General features: G+C 39.8%; 1 long non-coding RNA gene and 1 pseudogene across 1 annotated transcript in view; one reads left to right on the top strand and one right to left on the bottom strand.

Annotated features, from left to right (window-relative positions):
* Nucleotides 1–25,637, bottom strand: part of LOC143676178 (uncharacterized) — a 33,655-nt gene extending 8,018 nt beyond the window's left edge. The window contains exon 1 of the long non-coding RNA XR_013171886.1: nt 25,526–25,637. This is a non-coding gene — a long non-coding RNA (uncharacterized LOC143676178). The remainder of the gene's footprint in view (nt 1–25,525) is intronic.
* On the top strand, nt 18,908–19,876 carry LOC143676177 (protein-L-isoaspartate O-methyltransferase domain-containing protein 1 pseudogene; annotated as a pseudogene).
* Nucleotides 25,638–26,203: the final 566 nt, after the last annotated feature.

The raw sequence follows: 26,203 nt of genomic DNA, 5'->3' as shown, positions 1-26,203 counted from the left end.
TCCTTGAGAATGATCCATGAGCACTTGAGAAAAAGGTGTATCCTGCTGTTGTGGGATGTAATGTTCTATAAATGTCTGTTATGTCTAGCTCATTTATTGTATTATTCAAATTCTCTGTTTCTTTATTGTTCCTCTGTCTAGATGTTCTGTCCATTGATGAGAGTGGGGAATTGAAGTCTCCACCTATTATGGTAGATGTGTCTATTTCCCTTTTCAGTGTTTTCCTCATGTATTTTGGAGCATTCTGGCTTGGTGCATAAATATTTATGATTGTTATGTCTTCTTGTTGAATTGTTCCTTTTATTAATACATAGTGTCCTGCTTTGTCTCTTTTAACTGTTTTACATTTGAAGTCTAATTTGTTGGATATTAGTATAGCTACTCCTGTTCTTTTCTGATTATTATTTGCATAAAATATCTTTTCCCAACCTTTCCTTTCAACCTATTTTTATCTTTGGGTCTAAAATGTGTTTCCTGTAGACAGCAAATAAATGGGTCCTGTTTTTAAATCCATTCTGCCAGTCTATGTCTTTTGATTGGGGAGTTTAACCCATTAACATTTAGTGTTATTACTGTATGGATAGTATTTTCTTCTACCATTTTGCCTTGTGGATTTTTTATGCCATATCTAATTTTTCTTCTTTTACCTTTACTGATAGTCTTCATTGCTACACTCTTCTCCACACCTGTCTCTTCTGTCTTTTCGTATCTGCCTCTAGTGCTCCCTTAAGTATTTCTTGTAGAGCCAGTCTCTTGGTCACAAATTCTCTCAGTGATTTTTTGACTGAAAATGTTTTAATTTCCCCCTCGTTTTTGAAGGACAATTTTGCTGGACATAGAATCCTTGGTTGCCAGTTTTTCTCTTTTAGCAATTTAAATATATCATCCCACTGTCTTCTTGCCTCCATGGTTTCTGTTGAGAAATCTATGCATAGTCTTATTGGGCTTCCCTTGTATGTAATGGATTGCTTTTCTCTTTCTGCTTTCAAGATTCTCTCTTTCCCTTTGACATCTGGCATTCTGATCAGTAAATGTTTTGGAGAATGTCTATTTGGATCTATTCTCTTTGGGGTATGCTGCACTTCTTGGATCTGTAATTTTAAGTCTTTCATAAGAGTTGGGAAATTTTCAGTGACAATTTCCTCTATTAGTTTTTCTCCTCCTTTTCCCTTCTCTTCTCCTTCTAGGACACCCACAACACATATATTCATGTGCTTCATGTTGTCATTCAATTCCCTGAGTCCTTGCTCAGATTTTTCCATTCTTTCCCCTATATTTTCTCTTGCTTGTTGGATTTCAGATGTTCCATCCTCCAGCTCACTAATCCTATCTTCTGCCTCTTCAAATCTGACATTGTAGGTTTCCATTGTTTTTTTCATCTCTTCTACTGTGCCTTTCATTCCTATAAGTCCTGTGATTTGTTTTTTCAGACTTTCGATTCCCTCTTTTTGTTCATTCCTTGCCTTCTTTATATCCTCCCTCAATTCATTGATTTGATTCTTGGTGAGGTTTTCCATGACTGTTGGAACATTCTGAATTAATTGTTTCAACTCTGGTGTCTCATTTGAATTGTTGGTTTGTTCCTTTGACTGGGCCATATCTTCAATTTTCCTAGTGTGATTTGTTATTTTTCCTGGTGTCTAGGCATTTAATTACCTTAATTAGTTTATTCTGGAGATTGCTTCATTTCTTTGACCTAGGATTTTCTTTCTGGATGACTTTGTTTTCTATCTGTTCTTTGACATTCAGTTCAGCTTATTCTGGATCACTAGCTTAGGTTTTGTTTAACAAAGCAGAATTTTTCAGTTCTTGTTTTTTTGTTTCTTGCCCTGCCTGTATAGGCCTTCCCCCCCCCATCCCCACCTACTTAGGTATTATAGATCCCAGCCAGATTTTCACAGACCAAACTGGCCTCCTGTCAGTAGAAAAGATCACCTGTGTCAGTTTTCCCTGAGGATGAGACCCAGCCAGTTGAAAGACTTTCCCGTGAAGCCTCTGGACTGTGTTTTTCCTATTCTGCCCAGTAGGTGGCGCTTGTTTGCCTGCAGGTCCCACCAGCATAAGGTGTTGCAGTACCTTTAACTTTGGCAGACTTTCCCTGCTAGGGGCATGGTGGAGACCAAGGAGAGATTGTAGGCTGGCTTTAATCACCTAAAATTTCCAAATGCTGGGGTCAGAATTTCTTGAGGGAGGGAATCCACCTGGGCACTCCACCTCTCCCCTGGGGAAGGCACAGGCCCCAGACAAGCTCTCAAGTTTGTGTCTGCCTATGCCTAGAGCAGTTGCAGCCTGAGAAGCCCTGCCACTGTATTCAAAGGCAGTCAAATCTTTGTAGAAACACAGCCATGAAAAAGTAAGGAAAATCCTTCTCAGAGCAGGACATCCTTTCCTCAGGTTTGCCAATCAAGAGTATAAGTTGGTATGTTGCTTTGTGTACCTTCAGATCCTGTGCGCCCCCCTCCTTTCATTCAGCACCCAGACCCTTTCAAGTATTATGTGCTATCTGATCCAAAAAACCTGTTTCCTTTTTTCTTTATATGTAAGTCCTGCCCCCTCAGCGCCCAGTCAAAAATCAGCAACTTCCACTTTGACCAGGTTCAGCTGAGCTGGGGGCCTATTTTTAGTGGTCAGAATTTGTGAATTAATTCCACAACTGAAGCTTAGTTGTCTCAGCCCCTGCTGCTGGTAAAGTCCCTTTCCTTTCCCCTCTAGGAAGCAGCCTGTGGGAGAGGGGCACTGGCCACTGCGGCTTGGGACACTCACAGTTCTGGGGGGATTTGCAGCCAATCCATCTGGTCCAGACTGAGGTACATTGTGTGTCTGGTCACTGACATGGCCCCAGCATTTGTTCTGTGCTGTTCCTGGCTATTTAGTAGCTGTTCTGGAGGAGGAACTAAATCTGACACCTCGCTAAGCCCCCATCTTGGCCCCAGTCCTCCCTAATCTATGTTTAAAGTTTATGGCTTATTATTAATTTACTTTAAGTAAATTTTGAAGAGGGGCTACTGATGTAAAAATTCCCAAATGTCTTGACGTATTAGACAATATAGCTGAGGGAGACAAAACATTTAAATTCAAAACATTTTTGCATACAAAAAGATAAGAAACCAACATCTTTAAATTTATCAAGAATGGTCCAAATAAACCATTACAATATTTAGAAGGACGTACTCCACATTTTCTGCACGAATTTTTTTAAAGCTTGTTTTATTGACCTTCACCACCATGAAGCCGTGCTGAAATGTGAATCCTGTTTATAGCACCAGTTTTGTGCACAAAAGGCAACAGGATATTTGTGGCCATTTAATTTATAGGTTTGGATTTGCGGACAACACAGACTTCAGTGATATAAAAACAGCTTTTATTAGGAAAGTAACTAAGAAAATGATTAAAAGATAGTAATTACAAGAATTTTTAAAAATAAAGCATATATTACCAGATAAGATGGCACCAACACCTGAAGAGAAGTGCTGAAGAGTTTTAGAAACTGTATTTTAATTTTCATTAGTAAAAATCCACAGTAATCTTGGGGACAGCATTCAGTGTCTCCTTAGTTAAGATACATAGCAGAGCATAAGATTTTGATGAGGTGCTTTTCCTTTCTCATAAGGTTTTTTTTTCTTCCTCTTTTTATGATATCTTTGCATAATAGTTGCCAAATTCCAATTTGCTTACATGACCAGGCTCAGTTTGGTCCTCTAGGAACTGGCTAGGGACCAAGAGGAGCTTCCTGGGACTTAGATATCTTTATTAAAGTAAACCTCCTTCCGGGAAGATAGCCAGTCCTTCCAGCTACACTGTACATTCTATTTCTTTTTTGCTTTTTTTCACCAAGGTCATGCAGTGGCAACATTAATTGTACACAACAGATTCTCTTCATGAGATTAATTTTAAAACCCTTACATAGATGTTTTCCTCTTACTCTGAAATGTGAAAAATTTAACTTATAAGACAGAGTAATAATGATAAGCTATAATACAAGAGAATTTCTTTTTTTTTCTTTTATCCTCCTTAAAAGTGGTCTATTTTAATTTATAGTTTCCTAAGTCAGTTAGGGGTCAGCTTGACTCTCCAGCCATTAGTAAGCTTTCTTACAGTTAGAAATCATGCACTGCAACAGTATCTTACCGACTTCCTCTCATATCTGTGCTGCCAATGATTAATGGGAGGGCTTACAGACAAACAGCAAAGGGTTTTGAATAAACTGTTGCTTCCTTCGGTCTGGTCGCTTCACAGCAGGAACGTTGGGCACCTCTTGGCTTTGGTGGTCCAGTATAAACCCCTGGCCAGCCCCGCTTTCAGGGTTGCCCACCTTGAACCATATGAGGATCACCACAAACTTGCAGAATTCGAACTCACTCAGCCTGGTGCATGGCCCAGGCCTTCCTTTCATTTACACAGTTCCACACACAGTCCAACACCCCTCCTGCACCACCCTTCCCAGAACCGAACCTGAAGACTTCTGTTTCCCTGGGCCTCCGACTGGAGACTGGTACTCGGAGAGTCCTGGGAGTTGATCAGGCATCCCTTCCATTCAGGCCCCCTAGCTTTCTACGAGTGGGCTGAAACTGATGCACCCGGGTGCTCACCAGTCATATGGGTGGTGCTCCCAGAAACCTGGTTTCAGAAATTGTCCCAGATCTGTCACTCCTCCGGCGGTGACTGGAGCCCTATCCAGGGAGGTTAGGAATCCAAGAGTCAGGGAAATGCCTCACTGCCATCACTGGGTTCCCTCAGGTCTCTAGTCGAGGCGCAACTGCCGCCACTGGTGAGGAAGGTGAAAATACACCGACCTCATATCCCAGACGAGCCCCCAGAAATGTTGTGTGGAAAAAAAGGGACAAGGCTTTAAGCCTCCTGGAATGTTACATAGAAATACAATAAACCGGGCTGAGGCTCCGAAGTTTCAGGAAATAGATTTTATTTGCTATGACCACAGGGCTCAGCCGAGTAGCCTCTGAAAGTCTGAGCCCCAAACAAAAGGCAACTTCAGCTTTTATAGACTGTATTACATGCTAGAGATACGGTAAGCTTAATATGGCGACCAGCAATGTTAAAGGAAAAACAATTGTTTAGTTTAAGCATGAAGCGGGTTGCAGAGGCAGATGAGCTGTTAGGGGAGGGTCCCCATCCCAGGTGTCTTATCTCACTTGCCTGCAGTTTCACCTGTTCCTGAAGGTCAGGAAAGGGGGTCTCTATCCCAGGAATGTGTCTTATCTCACCTGCTTACAGTTTTGCCCATTCCTGAAGGTCAGGAGAGGGGTTTGGGGATTTTCCACAGAGAAGCAGCTGAACCAGAAGAAGAAGGGGGGAGGGGTCTGCCTGCTTTAAAGCCCGCTTGCTACACTCCAGAGCAGCTAGTAAATAGCCAAAAAACGGTACAAAACAACTGCTGGGGCCACATCAGTGACTGGACACACAGCATACACCAGTCTGGACCAGCTGGACCAGCTGTGAGCCCCCCCAGAACCGTGAGTTCCCCAAGCGCAGTGGCCAGCGCCCCTCCCCCAGAGGCTGCTTCCCAGAGGGGAAAGGAAAGAGACTTCACCAGCAGCAGGGGCTGAGCACAACCAAACTCCAATTGTAGAATTAATTAACAAATTCTGACTACTAAAAAGAGGCCCACAGCTCAACTGAACCTCGACTAAAAGTGGAGGTTGCTGGGTTTTGGCCAGGGCAGAGGGAGCAGTGCTGACAGAAAAAGAAGAAGAACAAAAAAAACCCGAGTTTTTTTTATTTGAAAAGGTGTGGGCCCTGAAGGAAAGGAGGGGGCACTAGGATCTGGAGATACAAAGAGCAACGTACCAACTTAAGCTCTTGATTGGCAAACCTGAGTAACAGGGGTCCTGCTCTGAAAAGTATTTTTCCCTTTCATTTTGGTGGCTGTGTTTCTACAGCTTGACTGCTCTTTGGATACAGCTGTAAGGCTTCTTGGGCTCCACTACCCCAGGCATAGGCATAATTAAGCTTCTCTGAGCGTTTGTCTGGAGCCTGTGCCTTCCCCAGGAGAGGGGTGGGGCCCAGCTCAGGTGCTCAGAATAGCTAAAAGTATCATGAGGAGAAAAAATGAAGTCGGAGGTCTCACGCTACCAGACTTTATGGCGTATTATGACGCTACAGTGGTCAAAACAGCATGGTACTGGCATAAAGATAGATATACTGACCAATAGAACCGAGTAGAGTGTTCAGCTATAGACCCTCTCATCTATGGACAATTAATCTTTGATAACGCAGTCAAGCCAAATCACCTGGGACAGAACAGTCTCTTCAATAAATGGTGCCTAGAGAACTGGATATCCACATGCAAAAGAATGAAAGAGGATCTATATCTCACACCCTATACAAAAATTAACTCAAAATGGATCAAAGACCTAAACATTAGATCTAAGACCATAAAACTTTTAGAAGAAGATGTAGGGAAATATCTTATAAATCTTATAATAGGAGGTGGTTTTCTAGACCTTACACCCAAAGCACGAGCATTGAAGAAATAAATAAATAAATGGGAACTCCTTAAAATTAAACTTTTGTGCATCAAAGAACTTCATCAAGAAAGTAGAAAGACAGCCTACACAATGGAAGACAATATTTGGAAATGTTATATCACATAAAGGTCTAGTATCCAGAATATATAAATAAATTGTTCAACTCAACAACAAAAAGACAGCCAATCCAATTACAAAATGGGAAAAAGACTTGAACAGAAACTTCTCAGAAGAGGAAATACAAATGGCCAAAAGGCACATGAAAAGATGCTCAACTTCCCTGGCTATTAGGGAAATGCAAATCAAAACCACAATGAGATATCATCTCACATCCGCCAGAATGGCCATTATCAATAAAACAGAAAACGGCAAGTGCTGGAGAGGATGTGGAGAAAGAAGCACACTTATCCACAGTTGGTGGGAATGTCAAATGGTACAACCACTGTGGAAGACAGTTTGATGGTTCCTCAGGAAGCTAAGTATAGGATTGCCATATGACCTGGCAATACCATTGCTAGGTATCTACTCAGAGGACATCAGGGCAAGGACACAAATGGACATTTGCATACCAATGTTTATAGCAGCGTTATTTACAATTGCCAAGAGATGGAAACAGCCAAAATGTCCATCAACAGACGAGTGGCTAAACAAACTGTGGTATATACATACGATGGAATATTATGCAGCTGTAAGACAGAATAAAGTTATGAAGTATGTAGCAACATGGATGGACCTTGAGGACATTATGCTGAGTGACATTAGCCAGAAACAAAAGGACAAATACAGTCTCACTGATATGAATAACATTAATGAATGAACTTGGAAAATTTCAGTTAAGAACAGAGATCATCAGGAGATGAGAAATAGGGTAAGATATTGGGTAATTGGAGCTGAAGGGATGCAGATTGTGCAATGGGATTGATTGTAAAAATTCAGAAATGGATAGCACAATACTACCTAACTGTAATACAATAATGTTAGAACACTGGATGAAGCTGAATGTGAGAATGATAGAGGGAGGAGGGCTGGGGGCACAAAGGAAATCAGAAAGAAAGACAATAAAGACTGAGATGGTATAATCTAGGAATGCCCAGAGTGTATAATGATAGTGACTAAATGCACAAATTTTAAAATGTTTTTACATGAGGAAGAACAAAGGAATGTCAATAATGCAGGGTGTTGAAAATAGATGGTAATTCATATTTTAAACTTTAACTTATGTGTGAGACTAAAGCAAAACATGTTTATTTGGTACAAAATTTGTATTTTGACTAGTGTAGTTCCTAATATAACTTATGTGAACAGCTTAATTGAACACCATAAATATATGGAACCTTGAGTAGGGGATGAGATTTTATAGGTTTGTCCAGAGTGATGCCTTGATAAGTCCCAGATTTCAACAGTGAATAAGAAAGTGTTTGCAAAGTCCCCATGGGGGAATGGTGAGAAAGTGGAAAAATTCAATTTCTCCAAGTGGAGAATTCTTGATATTCTCACAAGCAGTGGGGAAAACCAAAGCAATAGGCTGAGCCCCCAATCTTGGGGTTTGTTCATATGAAACTTAAATACGCAAAGGACAGGCTAAGCCTACTTAAAATTAGGCTTAAGAGTCACCCCCAGAGAACCTCTTTTGTTGCTCAGATGTGGCCTCTCTCTCTCAGTCAACACAACAAGCAAACTCACTGCCCTCCCCCTCTCTATGTGGGACATGACTCCCAGGGGTGTGGACCTTCCTGGAAACATGGGACAAAATCCTGGAATGAGCTGAGACTCAGCATCAAGGGATTGAGAAAACCTTGACCAAAAGAGGGAAGAGAGAAATGAGACAAAATAAAATGTTAATGGCCGAGAGATTCCAAACAGAGTCAAGAGGTTATCCTGGAGGTTATTCTTATGCATTAAATAGATATCACCTTGTTAGTTAAGGTGTAACAGAGAGGCTGGAGGGAACTGCCTGAAAATGTAGAGCTGTGTTCCAGTAGCCATGTTCCTTGAAAATGATTGTATAATGATATAGCTTTCGCAATGTGACTGTGTGATTCTAAAAACCTTGTGTCTGATGCTTCTTTTATCTATTAGTAAAACATATGGACTAAAAATAAATAAACAATAGGGGGAACAAATGTAAAAAAAAAGATATTTTCAAACAATCAAGAGCTGAGAGAATTAATTACCAGCACACCTCCTGTATAAGAAGTGCTAAAGGAAATTCTTCATATTGAAGGGAAATTATCTCAAATGGAAGCACAGAAGTGTGAGAAGGAATGAGAATAAGGATAAATACATAGTTAAATAGAAAATTAAACGATCTCTATTTGCAGATGGCATCATCTTCTATATAGAAAATCCAAAGGAATCCACTAAAAACGGTTAGAGCTAATAAGTTCAGCAAGATTGCAGGACATAAGAGCAATACACAGAAATTAATTGTATTTCCATACTCTAGCAATGAACAAGCTGAAAATGAGATTAAGAAAACTCTATGCTCCTCGCCTCCCCCCCCCCCCATGTACTAGGGGTGCCCTGATTCTGCGGAGTAGGGCAAGTTTTGACTTGAAGAAAAGGTCACTTCAAAGCAGGAGGCCCTCCTGGTGCCCTGGCTGACCCCTGCCCCCCCAGCATGGACCACCCATTCCCCCATTTTGGACCCTTCATCCTGGTCCTGGAGGTAAAAAAGTCACCTTCATGCACATGCTGGGAGTAGGAGGGTCTGGCCAAGTCTTTGTGGTGGTGGCCTGAGGGACTCACTGTCCCAGAACCTGCCCTGAATGTACAAGAGGGGTCACTAAACTCTCCTACAGGACGCTGTGGGGGGTAGGCCAGTGGCTACCTGGGGCAGGGGGACTGCTGGCTGAAGGTCACACAGCACAGGGCCAGGAACTGTGAGGAAACTGCGTCTGAGGGAAGAGGGACGTTGCTATCCATGTAAACAGGGAGTACCGAGGGCATCTGCACATGCCCAAGACAAGATGCATGATCCACAGAAAGGATGAGGGAGGCCCCTACCCTTTGGCATGGGCTATTGTTCAAGCTCATTGTATGGGTAAGCACTGAAAGTAAGCACTCCCAAAGGTCACTCCGCAAAGACTAGGGTAGGGTCTTTCCTTTTTTCTTTTTTCTTAGCTCCTGGCTTTCAAGGAAAGCTCTGTCATAATACTAGCTGGATACAAGGAGCAAGTGCCTCAGAGTCTAAATTCCAGTGACAAGCATTAAAATATCAAAATGCCCAGGTTTCAACAAAAGGTTTCAAAGCATACAAAGAAACAGAAGTAATGGTCCAGGAAAAGGAGAAGATGAAGGCATCCAAAACCATCAATAAGGAGGACCAGAACTGGGGCTTTCCAGAAAAAGATTTTAAGAACAGAGTTTTAAATAAGGTCTAACAGTGAAAGGAAAACATGGAAAAAGAATGAAAGGAAATCATGAAAACCATAGATGAACACAAGGAGAATATCAATCAAGAGATGGGGATTATGAAAAGGAACCAAACAGAGATGAGAACCATAGTAACAGAAATTAAAAATTTCCTAGAAGTTTTCAACAGCAGACTGTAGCTGAAGAAAGAATCAGTGAACTTGAAGACAAGACAACTAGACCATTCAGTCTAAAGGAGTAATAAGAGAAAAAAAAGAAGTGAACAGAGCCTGAGGAAGCTTGGGACACTATCAATCTTACCAATATACACTTTGTGAGAGTTCAAGAAATAGAAGAAAGAAAGAAAGGGACAGAGAGAATATTCAAAGAATTAATGGCTGAAACTTCCCAAATTTAACAAAAGACATTGAGCATATACATCCAACATGCTCAACAAACTCCTAATAGAATAAGTCCAAATAGACCCATGCTGTAGCAGATCATAAATAGACTGTTGAATGCCAAAGAGAAAGAATTTTGAAAGCTTGAAGAGAGAAACAAAGCTTGTTATGTACAAGGGAGCCTCGATAAGATCAAGTGCTGACTTCTCATCAGAGACCACAGAGGCAAAAAGGCAGTGGGAAGACATATTTAAAGGGCTGAAAGCAAATATTGTCAACTAAGAATCCTGTATCCAGTGAAATCATCTTTTAAAAATGAGGGAGGAATTAGGTCCTTCTCAGATAAATAAAGTGAGCGATTTTGTCACCACTACATCGACCCTACAAGAAATGCTAGCGATCTGCAGGCTAAAAGGAAAGGAGATTAGACAATTGATTGAGGCCATATGAAGAAATAAAGATCTCCAGTAAAGATAATGACATGGGTAAGTATAAACACCAGTACCTCTGTATTTTTTGGTTTGTAACTCTGCTTTTTACTTCCTACAATATCTAAAAGGCAAATGCATAAAGCGTAATGATAAATCAATGGTTCTGGACTCATAATATGTACATACATAATTTGTGACAGAGCTACATAAAGGTGGGGGCAGAGGGGTAGAGGAACATAGTTTATGTATGCTACTGAAGTTAAGTTGATATCAAGCCAAATGAGACTGTTAGAGATTTAGGATATTAAATTTAAGCCCCATGATAGTCACAAAGAAAGTATCAGAGAACATGACAATCATAAAGACAGATACCAGAGTACACGTACCCTGATACATGTAACCAGGGGTGGGGGGTAGGAGCAATGACGGCTTAATGCAAAATAAATGGAGGTGTTTCAGTTTGCTAAAGCTGCTGGAATGCAATATGCCAGAAATGGGTTGGCTTTTATGCAGGGGATTTATTAGGCTACAAATGTACAGTTCTAAGGCCATGAAATGTCCCAATTAAGGTACCAGTAAAATGATACATGGATTCTGAAGAAAGGCCGGTGGCATCTGGGACATCTTTGTCAGCTGGTCTGAACCCAGTGGCTTTCTCGCTGTCCTGCACGTCTTCTTTTAGCATCTCCAGGGCAAACTCTGGATAGCGCCTCTTAGTTTAGTATCTCCCGGGCATTTCCTGTGTTTTCTCCAAAATGTCTCTCTTTTAAAGGATTCTAGTAGATGGATTTAGTGGGTGTGGTCACATCTCCATGGCAACCACCTAATCAAGAGATTCCACCTTACAATAGGTTTCTCCCCAAATGATTCGATTAAAAGAACATAGCTTTTCTGGAATACATAACAGATTCGAACCAGCACAGTAGGGTTTCTGTTTGGGGTGAAGGGAAAGTTCTAGTAATAGGTGGTGGTGAGGGTCCTACAACACTGTGAATATGATTAACTTCACTTGGTTTTGTGGGGGTGTGGCTGGGAATATTTGTATTGTATATATGTTTTCACAATTAAAAAATAAAGTGCGGAGGAGGGGCCAAGATGGCGGCTTAGCAATGTGCGCATTTTAGTTCATCCTCCAGAACAACTACTAAATAACCAGAAACAGTACTGAACAGCTCCTGGAGCCACGTCAGTGACCATACACACAGCGTACCCCAGTAGGGACCAGCTGGACCAGCTGCAAGCCTCCCCAAAACCGTGAGGTCCCCAAGCTGCGGTGGCCGGTGCCTGACGCCCCTCCCCCCACAGGTGGCTTCCCAGAGGCAAAGGTAAGAGACTCTAAACCTGGTCAAGGCAGAGGTCGAACATTGGGCTCATGGAAAAAGAGGAAAGGGGAGGAAACGGAGGCTTTAGTGGCTGTGTCTCTAGGGAGACTTGGCAGCCTCTGGATTCAGCGGCAGGACTTCTCAGGCTGCAACTGCCCCAGGCATAGGCAGAAACGGGCTGCTTTCAGGGCTGTCTCCCACCTGTGCCTTCCTCAGGAGAGGGGTGAAGCCTGACTAAGGTGGAATCCCTCCATCAAGGACTCAGACCCCAGGGCTTGGCAATTTGAAACCATTAAAACCAGGCTACATCCTCTCCTCCGTCTCCACCACGCCCCAAGTGGGGAGAGTCTTCCCAAGTTAAAAGTGCCGCAACATCTTTTGCTGGTGCAACCTGCAGGCAGATGCGCCACATACTGGGCAGGATAAGAAAAACAGAGCCCAGAGACTTCACAGGAAAGTCTTTTAACCTGCTGGGTCTCAACCTCAGGGAAAACTGACGCAGGTGACTCCTTCCCCCGATAGGAGGCCAGTTTAGTCTGGGAAAACCCGGCTGGAGTCTATAATACCTACGTAGACCCTCCTAAGGGTGGGGAGGGAAAAGGCACCATACAAGCAGGGCAAGAAACAAGAAAACAAGAACTGAAAAATTATCCTCTGTTAAACAAAACCTAAGCTAGAGGTCCAGAAAAAGTGGAACTGAAGGTCAAAGAACAGATAGACAACAAATTCATCTAGCAAGAAAACCCTATGTAAGAGAAGTGAAAGCAACCACCAGAATAAACTAATTAAGGTAATTAAATGTCTAGATGCCAGCAAAAAATAACAAATCACACCAGGAAAATTGAAGATATGGCCCAGTCAAAGGGACAAACCAATAGTTCAAATGAGATAGAAGAGCTGAAACAACGAATTCAGAATAAACGAAAAGACATGGAAAACCTCATCAACAACCAAATCAATGAATTGAGGGAGGATATGAAGAAGGCAAGGAACGAACAAAAAGAAGAAATGGAAAGTCTGAAAAAACAAATCACGGAACTTATGGGGATGAAAGATACAGTAGAAGAGATGAAAAAAACAATGGAAACCTACAATGGTAGATTTCAAGAGACAGAGGTTAGGATTAATGAACTGGAGGATGGAACATCTGAAATCTGACAAGATACAGAAACTATAGGGAAAAAGTGGAAAAATATGAGCAGGGACTCAGGGAACTGAATGACAATATGAACCGCACAAATATACGTGTTGTGGGGGTCCCGGAAGGAGAAGAGAAGGGAAAAGGAGGAGAAAAACTAATGGAAGAAATTATCACTGAAAATTTCCCAACTCTTTTGAAAGACCTAAAATTACAGATCCAAGAAGTGCAGCATACCCCAAAGAGAATAGATCCAAATAGACGTTCTCCAAGACACTTTACTAGTCAGAATGTCAGAGGTCAAAGAGAAAGAGAGGATCTTGAAAGCAGCAAGAGAAAAGCAATCCATCACATACAAGGGAAACCCAATAAGACTATGTGTAGATTTCTCAGTAGAAACCATGGAGGCGAGAAGACAGTGGAAAGATATATTTAAATTACTAAAAGAGAAAAACTGCCAACTAAGAATCCTATACCCAGTGTGGTAGTTAGATTAGTTGTCAACTTGGTCAGGTGAAGTCACCTAGTTCTGTTGCTGTGGACATGAGCCAATGGTAGGTGAATCTCATCTGTTGCTAATTACATCTGCAGTTGGCTAGGAGGCATGTCTGCTGCAATGAGTGACATTTTGACATAATTGGCTGGTGCTTAAATGAGAGAACGCAATGTAGCACAGCCAAGCAGCTCAGCATTCCTCATCTCAGCACTTGCAGCTCAGTCCAGGCCTTTGGAGATGCAGACAGAAGTCACCCTGGGGAAACTTGTTGGAACCCAGGGGCCTGGAGAGAAGACCAGCAGAGACCATCCTGTGCCTTCCACGTAAGAAAGAACCTCAGTGGAAAGTTAGCTGCCTGTTCTCTGAAGAACCAACAAAGTAAATCCCCTTTTATTAAAAAGCCAATCCGTCTCTGGTGTGTTGCATTCTGGCAGCTAGCAAACTAGAACACCCAGCAAAATTGTCCTTCAAAAATGAGGGAGAAATTAAAATATTTTGAGACAAAAAATCACTGAGAGAATTTGTGACCAAGAGATCAGCTCTGCAAGATATACTAAAAGGAGCACTAGAGACAGATACAAAAACACAGAAGAGAGAGGTGTGGATAAGAGTGTAGAAAGAAGGAAAATTAGATATGACATACAAAGTACAAAAGGCAAAATGGTAGAGGAAAGTACTACCCAAACAGTAATAACACTAAATGTTAATGGATTGAACTCCCCAATCAAAAGACATAGACTGGCAGAATGGATTAAAAAACAGGATCCTTCTATATGCTGTCTACAGGAAACATATCTTAGACCCAAAGATAAACATAGGTTGAAAGTGAAAGGTTGGGAAAAGATATTTCATGCAAATAACAACCAGAAAAGAGCAGGAGTAGCTATACTAATATCCAACAAATTAGACTTCAAATGTAAAACAGTTAAAAGAGACAAGGAAGGATACTATGTACTAATAAAAGGAACAATTCAACATGAAGAGATAACAATCATAAATACTTATGCACCAAACCAGAATGCCCCAAAATACATGAGGCAAACACTGCAAACACTGAAAAGGGAAATAGACACATTTACCATAATATTTGGAAACTTCAATTCTCCACTCTCATCAATGGACAGAACATCTAGACAGAGGATCAATAAAGAAACAGAGAATTTGAATATTACAATAAATGAGCTAGACTTAACAGACATTTATAGGACATTACACCCCACCAACAGCAGGATATACCTTTTTCTCAAGTTCTCATGGATCATTCTCAAAGATAGACTATATGCTGGGTCACAAAGCAAGTCTCAACAAATTTAAAAAGATTGAAATCATACAAAACACTTTCTCAGATCAGAAGGGAATGAAGTTGGAAATCAATAATAGGCAAAGCTCCAGATAATTCACAAATATGTGGAGGCTCAACAACGCACTCTTAAACAACCAGTGGGTCAAGGGAGAAATTGCAAGAGAAATCAGTAAATATCTCGAGGTAAATGAGAATGAAAACACAACATGCCAAAACTTATGGGATGTGGCAAAGGCAGTGCCAAGAGGGAAATGTATTGCCCTAAATGCCTATATATAAAAAAAAATTAACTGTCCACTTGGAAGAACTGGAGAAAGAACAGCAAACTAACCCCAAAGCAAGAAAAAGGAAAGAAATAACAAAGATTAGAGCAGAAATAAATGAAATTGAGAACATGAAAACAATTGAGAAAATCAATAAGAACAGAAGTTGGTTCTATGAGAAAATCAATAAGATTGATGGGCCCTTAGCAAGACTGACAAAAATAAGAAGAGAGAGGATGCAAATAAATAAGATCTGAAATGGAAGAGGAGACATAACCACTGACCCCACAGAAATAAAGGAGGTAATAACAGGATACTATGAACAACTTTATGCAAATAAATACAACAATGTAGATGAAATGGACAACTTCCTAGAAAGGCATGAACAACCAACTTTGACTCAAGAAGAACTAGATGACCTCAACAAACCAATCACAAGTAAAGAAATTGAATCAGTCATTCAAAAGCTTCCCAAAAAGAAAAGTCCAGGACCAGATGGCTTCACATGTGAATTCTACCAAACATTCCAGAAAGAATTAGTACCAATCCTGCTCAAACTCTTCAAAAAACTTGAAATGGAGGGAAATCTACCTAATTCATTCTATGAAGCCAACGTCACCCTCATACCAAAACCAGGCAAAGATATTACTAAAAATGAAAACTACAGACCAATCTCTCTAATGAATATAGATGCAAAAATCCTCAACAAAATTCTAGCAAATCAAATCCAGCAACACATTAAAAGAATTATACATCATGACCAAGTAGGATTCATCCCAGGTATGCAAGGATGGTTCAACATAAGAAAATCAATTAATGTAATACACCATATCAACAAATCAAAGCAGAAAATCACATGATCATCTCAATTGATGCAGAGAAGGCATTTGACAAAATTCAACATCTTTTCTTGTTGAAAACACTTCAAAGGATAGGAATACAAGGGAATTTCCTTAAAATGATAAAGGGAATATGAAAAACCCACAGCTAATATCATCCTCAATGGGGAAAAACTGAAAAATTTCTCCCTAAGATCAGGAACAAGACAAGGATGTCCACTATCACCACTGTTATTCAACATTGTGTTGGAAGTTGTAGCCAGAGCAATTAGACAAGAAAAAGAAATATAAGGTGTGTTAGTTAATTAAGTTGTCAACTTGACCAGGTGAGCATACCTAGTCTTGTTGCTGTGGACATAAGCCAATGGTACGTGAACTTCATTTGTTGCTAATTACATCTGCAGTAGGTTAGGAGGTGTGTCTGCTGCAATGAGTGACGTATGACTTAATTGGCTGGTGCTTAAATGAGAGAACGCAATGTAGCACAGCCTAAGCAGCTTGGCATTCCTCATCTCAGCACCAGCAGCTCAGCCCAGGCCTTTGGAGATGCAGAAAGAAGTCACCCCGGGGAAAGTTGTTGGAACCCAGGGGCCTGGAGAGAAGACCAGCAGAGACCATCTTGTGCCTCCATGTAAGAAAGAACCTCAGTGGAAAGATAGCTGTCTTTCCTCTGAAGAGCCAACAAAGTAAATCCCCTTTTATTAAAAGCCGATCCGTCTCTGGTGTGTTGCATTCCGGCAGCTAGCAAACCAGAACACAAGGCATCAAAATTGGAAAGGAAGAAGTAAAACTCTCACTGTTTGCAGATGATATGATACTATATGTCAAAAACCCTGAAAAATCCACAGCAAAACTACTAGAGCTAATAAATGAGTACAGCAAAATGGCAGGGTACAAGATCAATATTCAAAAATCCGTAGTGTTTCTATACACTAGTAATGAACAATCTGAGGGGGAAATCAAGAAATGAATTCCATTTACAATTGCAACTAAAAGAATAAAATACTTAGGAATAAATTTAACTAAAGAGACAAAAGACCTATACAAAGAAAACTACAAAAAACTGTTAAAAGAAATCACAGAAGACCTAAATAGATGGAAGAGCATATGGTGTTCATGCATTGGAAGACTAAATATAGTTAAGATGTCAATTCTACCTAAATTGATTTACAGATTCAACGCAATACCAATCAAAATCCCAACAACTTACTTTTCAGAAATAGAAAAACCAATAAGCAAAAATTCAGGGTGCCCTGAATTGCTAAAAGTATCTTGAGGGGAAAAAATGAAGCTGGAGGTTTCATGCTGCCTGACTTTAAGGCATATTATGAAGCCACAGTGGTCAAAACAGCATGGTACTGGCATAAAGATAGATATATTGACCAATGGAATCGAATAGAGGGTTCAGATATAGACTGTCTCATCTATGGACATTTGATCTTTGATAAGGCAGTCAAGCCAACTCACCTGGGACAGAACAGTCTCTTCAATAAATGGTGCCTAGAGAATTGGATATCCATATGCAAAAGAATGAAAGAGGACCTGTATCTCACACCCTATACAAAAGTTAACTCAAAATGGATCAAAGATCTAAACATCAGGTCTAAGACTATAAAACAGTTAAAGGAAAATGTAGGGAAATATCTTATAAATCTTATAATTGGAGGCGGTTTTATAGACCTTACACCTAAAGCAAGAGCACAAGAAGAGACTTCCAGGTCAAGATGGCGGCTTAACACTGTGCGAATTTTAGGTCGTCCTCCAAAACAACTACTAAATAACCAGAAACAGTACAGAACAGCTCCTGAGACCACGTCAGTGACCAGACACACAGCATACCCCAGATTGGACCAGTTGGACCGGCTGCAAGCCCCCACAGAACCGTGAGTTCCCCAAGCGATGGCGGCTGGCGCCCCTCCCCCTACAGGCTGTTTCCCAGAGGGGAAAGGAAAGAGATTTTACCAGCAGCAGGGACTGAGCACAATCAAACGCCAATTGTGGAACTAATTAACAAATTCTGACTACTAAAAATACGCCCCCAGCTTAGGGGATCCAGGTCAAAGCGGAGATTGCTCATTTTTGCCCTGGTGCCAAGGGGGCAGGGCTGACGGAAAAAGGGGAGGAAAAAAGAAGGAAACAGTTTTTTGTGGCTGTGTTCCTACAAAGACTTGACTGCCTTTGGATATAGTGGCAGGACTTCTCAGGCTGCAACTGCCCCAGGCATAGGCAGAAGTGAGCTCTTTTGGGGGCTTGTCTAGAGCCTGTGCCTTCCCCAGGGGAGAGGTGAAGCCCAACTCAGGTGGAATCCCTCCCTCAAGGAATTCAGACACCAGGGCTTGGTAATTTGAAGCCATTAAAACCAGCCTACAACCTCTCCTCTGTCTCCACCATGCCCCCAGCAGGGAGAGTCTGCCAAAGTTAAAGGTACTGCAACATCTTACGCTGGTGGGACCTGCAGGCCGATGAGCGCCACATACTGGGCAGGATAAAAACAAAGTCCAGAGGCCGGCTGCCGCCTCGCCCACGGAGCCCCAGCGCTTGGACTTGCGTGCAGCTCGGCTGGCCTGACCGACCGCCCTGCCGACCGCCGCAGGTCCTTTTGGAATAAATCATGGGTTTGAGCTTCATTCAGATGTGGTGGAATATGCCAAGGAAAAACTGGAGAGCTTCATCAAAAATAGTGATAGCTTTGATAATCAGCTCCTAGACCTAGACTATCCATCTCAGAGGGAAGTACAGGGCAAGGCTAGGTCACCCTGATCTCCTAGAAGCTTATCAAAAGAATTATATGGGCAAGTTGGCAAAGGTCCCTGCTGTGAACGAAATCACCTGTCCGTCTCAAGATGAAGATATTCCAGCATGCACCTATAAAAAATCCACTGCTAAGATTTGAATTGTGTGAACCTACCTTTGTGGTTGGTAATTGCCTCCAGATAGCATCTGACAGCCATCAGTATGATCGAATTTATTGTGGCGCTGGAGTCCAGAAAGACCATGAAAACTACATGAAAATATTACTAAAAGTTGGAGGCATTCTAGTCATGCCTATAGAGGATCAGTTAACACAAATTATGAGAACTGGACAAAACACCTGGGAAAGTAAAAGTATCCTTGCTGTTTCATTTGCTCCACTTGTTCAACCAAGTAAGAATGATAATGGCAGACCAGATTCAGTGGGACTCCCCCCATGTGCTGTCAGAAATCTACATGTGCTGTCAGAAATCTACAGGACTTGGCTCGTATTTACATTCGATGTACACTTAGGAATTTCATAAATGATGAAATGCAAGCCAAGGGGATTCCTCAAAGGGCTCCACCAAAAAGGAAGCGGAAGAGAGTTAAACAAAGAATTAACACTTATGTGTTTGTGGGTAATCAACTTATTCCTCAGCCTCTAGACAGTGAGGAGGACGAAAAAATGGAAGAAGATAACAAAGAAGAGGAAGAGAAAGATCACAGTGAAGCCATGAAGCCAGAGCAGCCTCCTCAAAATTTACTGAGGGAAAAAATCATGAAGCTACCCCTCCCTGAATCTCTAAAAGCTTACTTGACATATTTTAGAGAAAAGTAACTTAGGTCAACAAGAAAGAACGCCTACTGATAATTCCTTTGGTCTTGAAAATGTAGCATTTGTTAGGAGTTAAAAGAGAAATTATTTCTTTCCAAGCGAATTATAGTGGAAAATATATAACATGTTTTGTCTTAGTAACAAAAATAATGTATTCTGTGATTAAAAATAATCCCTTTTATAAAATCTATTTTTCTTTAAATCTTGGAAAAATGATGTTTTAACTCTTGAGTGATTTCAAAGTGGAACGTAGCAATGGTAAAGACTTAATGTACTGTAAATCCTTTTCTGATTCCTAATAAATTTGTAGTGGTGAGAGTTAAATTTAATTTTATATAAGGTTAAATAATGGTTAAGCATATATAATCTGATTTGAATTGCAGTTGTTTGAATTTCTGCTAGGAAAACTTTCTTATCTAATGAGGAAATCAAATGCTTTGTAAACCTATTTACCTTACTTTTGCTGCAATCACTATTGCTGAGTTGTTGTAGATATATTCCGAGCAATATATGAGTGCAATAACAATAAAGATATTGAATAATTTAGCTTTAAAGAAAGAAAAAAAAACAAGTTTCAAGGAATTCAACAGCCCTGCTACTTTTGCTTTTGAATCCATTGCCAAAATATATGAGGAAAATAACTGCTTCTCTCATAGAGATCTTAAGAGCACACTGAGTGAATGTTAAAGTCTATGCTTAATACAACTTAATTTCTATGGATCCTTTACATTTTCAGTATTTATAAATAATGAAGTTATCTTACTCTCTGGAGTTTTAAAAGATGATATATTTAGGATTGCTTTTTTCTATAGTCCAATGTATACTTAGTTTTAAAAAGTTCATTGTTACTGTTTTTATAGCCCATATCATGAATGAATAAGCATGAGTTACTGCCACCTCTTGGATAGCTGTTAGTAGCAGGGCCAGAGCAGATTTGTTCAGCAGATGCACTTTAGCAAATGGAACTTCTTTTCATCTGAATATTTAACTTGACAAGGTAGGGCTGAGCTAGTCAACATTTACTCTGGAATTCATCTTTTTAATATAAGAAATAGTCATGGAAATTATATGTAGATGCCTTTTGTATTGAAAATCCTGTTGAGAACCACAGTATAATGTTTGGGACCCATGTTGTGCTCATTTAACTCTTCCCATCTTTTCCTTAGTTTCTTCAGGCAAACTTATAATGGTTTTGATTTGTTGATTAATATTACATGCATAAACCATCCATCATTTGAAGTTTACTTGTAGCTTATCAGTAATAAAACAGGCCTTAAATGCTGTTAATCAATTTATTTGGTTTATTTTCCCAGTAGGCTCTAAAAACAGTCATTCCTTGTCAAGAAAAGTGTACATTGTAACATATTTACTTCTTATGTTACATGGATTACATATTTTTTTAATGAAAAATTTGAGAGTATCACTTATCACACCAGCATCACTATTATGATAGTAGATCAGATTTGCTTAGGGAAACCTATTTCAATCAACAGGTTGAAGGGATTATCATCTTTTCACAAATATTGAAATATTGGTAATACAGTGATGATTTAAAAAATCTCAGCTCTGGTAATTCCACAGATCTGAAAACAAGTATTAGAAGTATTCAAAGCATTACTTGTGTCAAGCAAATGAGCATATTTTAGTAATGTGAAATATAATTTCATGGAAGATATTTGTTTTGTAGCAGTGACTGGGTTAGGGGTTGGGGGGATTCTCCACAATCTTTTTTAGGTGATTGCTAAGGTGTTATTGTTATGAAATACCCCATCTCATTGCTACCCAGAAAAGAAAAATGTGACTTGGTTTGTTTCATTCAGTTGTCAAATGTTAGAAATGCTCATTTTATTTTGATTTAAAGGTGTGTTTAAAAGTTTAACCCTAAATTCCTGGAGCCCACATTTTTATCCAGAAAATCTGGAGAAGGTATCATTTGTTGCCCCCCCCCCCAACTCCCTCCATTTTTTTGCAGCTGGTGTTCAGACTTGTAAAGATGTATATTCTTAGATGATGATTTTACTATTTAGGAAAGAGTTTTTGTTAAGGATATATTTGAAGATTTACTTTTTTTGTATTGTCTTTCATTCTTTTGAGCTTGGCAAAATGTACAGTAGATATTCATGATCATTGCATATTTTTGTCATTAAAATGTATCTTTTGCATTTTTAAATGCATTCATTTTACAGTTGTGACTTTATGAACTTTAAATAAAGAGGTAGAAGTGAAAATTGGAAAAAAAACAAAAAAAAAAGTCCAGAGACTTCACAGGAAAGTCTTTCAACCTGCTGGGTCTCACCCTTAAGGAAAACCAATGCAGGTGACTCTTTCCGCCTGATAGGAGGCCAGTTTGGTCTGGGAAAACCTGGCTGAGGTCTATAATATCTAAATAGACCCTCCTAAGGGTGGGGTGGGGGGGCGCCATACAAGCAAGGCAAGAAACAAGAAAACAAGAACTGAAAAATTCTCCTCTGTTAAACAAAACTTAAGCTAGAGGTCCAGATAAAGCTGAACTGAATGTCAAAGAACAGGTAGACAACACATTTATCCAGCAAGAAAACCCTAAGTAAAAAAAGTGCAAGCAATCTCCAGAATAACTAATTAAGGTAATTAAATGCCTAGATGCCAGCAAAAAATAACAAATCACACTAGAAAAATTGAAGATATGGCCCAGTCAAAGGAACAAACCAACACTTCAAATGATATACAGAAGCTGAAACAATTAATTCAGAATATACGAACAGACATGGAGAACCTCATCAAAAACCAAATCAATGAATTGAGGGAGGATATGAAGAAGGCAAGGAATGAACAAAAAAGAAGAAATGGAAAGTCTGAGAAAACAAATCACAGAACTCATGGGAATGAAAGACAAGGTAGAAAAGATGAGAAAAACAATGGAAACCTACAATAGTAGATTTCAAGAGACAGAACACAGGATTAGTGAACTGGAGGATGGAACATCTGAAATCCGACAAGCAAAAGAAAATATAGGGAAAAGAATGGAAAAATATGAGCAGGAACTCAGGGAACCGAAGGATAGTATGACGCTCATGAATATATGTGTTGTGGGCATCCCAGAAGGAGAAGAGAAAGGAAAAGGAGGAGAAAAACTAATGGAGGAAATTATCACTGAAAATTTCCCAACTCTTATGAAAGACTTAAAAGTACAGATTCAAGAAGTGAAGTGTACCCCAAAGAGAATAGATCCAAATAGAAGTACTCCAAGACATTTCCTAATCAGAATGTCAGAGGTCAAAGAGAAAGAGAGAATCTTGAAAGCAGCAAGAGAAAAGCAATCCATCACATGCAAGGAAAGCCCAATAAGACTATGCGCACATCTCTCAGCAGAAACCATGGAGGCGAGAAGACAGTGGGATAATATATTTAAATTACTAAAAGAGAAAAACTGCCAACCAAGAATTCTATATCCAGCAAAACTGTCCTTCAAAAATGAGGGAGAAATTAAAACATTTTCAGACAAAAAATCACTGAGAGAATTTGTGACCAAGAGACCAGCTCTGCAAGAAATACTAAAGGGAACATTAGAGAAAGATACGAAGACAGAAGAGAGAGGTGTGGAGAAGAGTGTAGAAAGGAAGACTATGAGTAAAGGTAAAAAGAAGGAAAATTAGATATGACATATAAAATCCAGAAGGCAAAATAGTAGAAGAAAGTACTACCCATGCAGTAATAACACTGAATGTTAATGGACTAAACTCTGCAATAAAAGACATACTCTGGCAGAACGGATTAAAAAACAGGACCCATCTATATGCTGTCTCTACTCAAAGGACATGAGGGCAAGGACACAAATGGTCATTTACACACCAATGTTTACAGCAGCATTATTTATAACTACCAAGAGATGGAAGCAGCCAAAATGTCCATCAATAGACGGTTGGCTAAATAAACTGGCATTTACATAAGATGGAATATTATGCAGCTGTAAGACAGAATAAAGTTATGAAGCATGTAACAACATGAATGGACGTTAAGGACTTTATGCTGAGTGTGATTAGCCAGAAACAAAGGATAAATACTGTATGGTCTCACTGATATGAACTGATATTAGTGAATAAACTTGGAATATTTCATTGGTAACAGAGACCATCAGGAGATAGAAACAGGGTAAGATATTGGGTAATTGGAGCTGAAGGGATACAGATTGTGCAACAGGACAGAATATAAAACCTCAGAAATGGACAGCACAATATTACCTAACTGTAATACAATTATGTTAAAACACTGAATGAAGCTGAATGTGAGAATGATAGAGGGAGGAGGGCTGGGGGCACAAATGAAATCAGAAAGAAAGATACACGACAAGGATTGAGATGGCATAATCTAAGATTGTCTAGAGTGTATAATTACAGTGACTAAATGTACAAATTTTAAAAATGTTTTTGCATGAGGAAGAACAAAGGAATGTCATTACTGCAGTGTGCTGAAAATAGATGGTAATTAATATTTTAAAATTTCAACTTATGTGTGAGACTAAAACAAAAAATGTTTATTTGGTACAAGATTTCTATTTTGACTAGTACATTTCTTAATATAACTTACGTAGATAGTTGGTTGAACAACATAAGTACATGGAATTTTGAGTAGGACATGAGATTTTGTTGGTTTGTCTAGAGTGACACCCCGATGAATCCCAGAGTGATTTGATCAGTGAGTGGAAAAGTATTTGCAAAGTCCCCTTCAGGGAATGGTGAGAATGGGGGAAAATTCAACCCCCCCCCAGTTGAATTCTTGATATTCTCACAAGTAGTGGGACAACCAAAGCTATAGGTTGAGCCCCCAGTCTTGGGGTTCGTTCATGTGAAACTTAACCCCACAAAGGATAGGTCAAGCCTACTTAAAATTAGACCTAAGAGTCACTCCCAAGAGAACCTCTTTTGTTGCTCAGATGTGGCCTCTCTCTCTAGCCAACACAACAAGCAAACTTACCACCCTCCCCCTATCTATGTGGGACATGACTCCCAGGACTGTGGATCTTCCTGGCAACGTCCTAGAATGAGCGGAGACTCAGCATCAAGGGATTGAGAAAACCTTCTTGACCAAAAGGGGGAAGAGGGAAATGAGACAAAGTGTCAATTGCTGAGAGATTCCAAACAGAGTCGAGAGGCTATCCTGGAGGTTATTCTTATGCATTAAGTTGATATCACCTTGTTATTCAAGATGTAATGGAGAGGCTGGAGGGAACTGCCTGAAAATATAGAGCTGTGTCCCAGTAGCCATGTTTCTTGAGGATGATTGTATAATGATACAGCTTTCACAATGTGACTGTGTGATTGTGAAAACCTTGTGTCTGATGCTCCTTTTATCTACCTTGTCAACAGATGAGTAGAACATATGGAATAAATTTAAATAATAAGGGAAACAAATGTTAAAATAAATTTAGTATGAAATGCTAGTGGTCAATGAAAGGGAGGGGTAAGGGGTATGGTATGTATAATTTTTTTTCTGTTTTTGTTTTATTTCTTGTTATGTTATCTTTTCTTTCTTTTTCTGAATTGATGCAAATATTCTAAGAAATGATCATGATGATGAATATGCAACTATGTGAACATATTGTGAATTACTGATTATATATGTAGAACGGAATGATTATATATTAAGAATGTTTGTGTTTCTTTGTTGTCTTTTTTTTAAATTTAAAATTAATAAAAAAAATTTTTAAAAAGACTGATGCTTGGGCCCCTCAGAGATTCTAATTCAATTGACCCAAGGAAGGATTTAGGCATTGAATTTTTAAAAAAGCTCTGTAAATCAGATGTGCTCCAAGGTCTTGCTGTCAGAATGTGTCCTGGGGAGCAGGAGAATTTGGTTGAATATACAGACTTTCAGGTCCCACCCAAGACCTGCTGAATTAGCATCTGCATGTCTGTCTCCCCCTCCTCCCCATACACACACACCACCTACCCCGTATAATTTGTGTGCAGTTCTGCTCCATGGTTCCCTCCAGCTCTAACAGTCTATGGTTTTGTGATTCCTGCTTCTGCCTTTATGGGCCACCAGGTGATTATAGTTTGTGGTTCCCACTAAACAAAGTTTACCCTTCCCCCCACTGGAAAATTGGCCCTCAGTTTGCTTACTGAACAGGATATGAGACTATACCATTGGCAAAGCCTTATAAAAAGTTTGTTCAGTGATAGTTAATTACACAGTAATTTGGAAGAACATCAAGTCATTTTAGTGTTGTTTAACCTACTGTCAGAAGTGGGTGGGGGCAGGGTTTTTAGGTCTTAATCTGTAGTCAATTTTGATGCATTCTGCACTTTGCAAAAATCACATCAAGCGGGCCATTCAGTTTACAGTAGGAGTAGAGGTTCCCAGTTTTGGTTGCCCATCAGAATCACCTGGGAATCTTTTAAAATCCCCCATTGTCCAAACCATGTACTGCACAGATTAAATCAGAATCTTAGTATTTTTAACCCTCCCAAGGTGGTTCTAAAATTCAGTCAAAATTGAGAATCACTGGTATAGATGGTTTTTTAATTAATTAAAAATATATATACAATAAACAAAAACATTCTTTTTTCTTTTTTTATTAATTTTTTAACTGAAAAACTATAACAACAAACATTCTTAACATATGAT

This window comes from Tamandua tetradactyla, chromosome 3 (assembly GCF_023851605.1).
Source record: "Tamandua tetradactyla isolate mTamTet1 chromosome 3, mTamTet1.pri, whole genome shotgun sequence".
Taxonomy (NCBI): domain Eukaryota; kingdom Metazoa; phylum Chordata; class Mammalia; order Pilosa; family Myrmecophagidae; genus Tamandua; species Tamandua tetradactyla.
The sequence above is the reverse complement of the archived record's forward strand: the minus strand, read 5'-3'. Positions and strand labels throughout refer to the sequence as shown.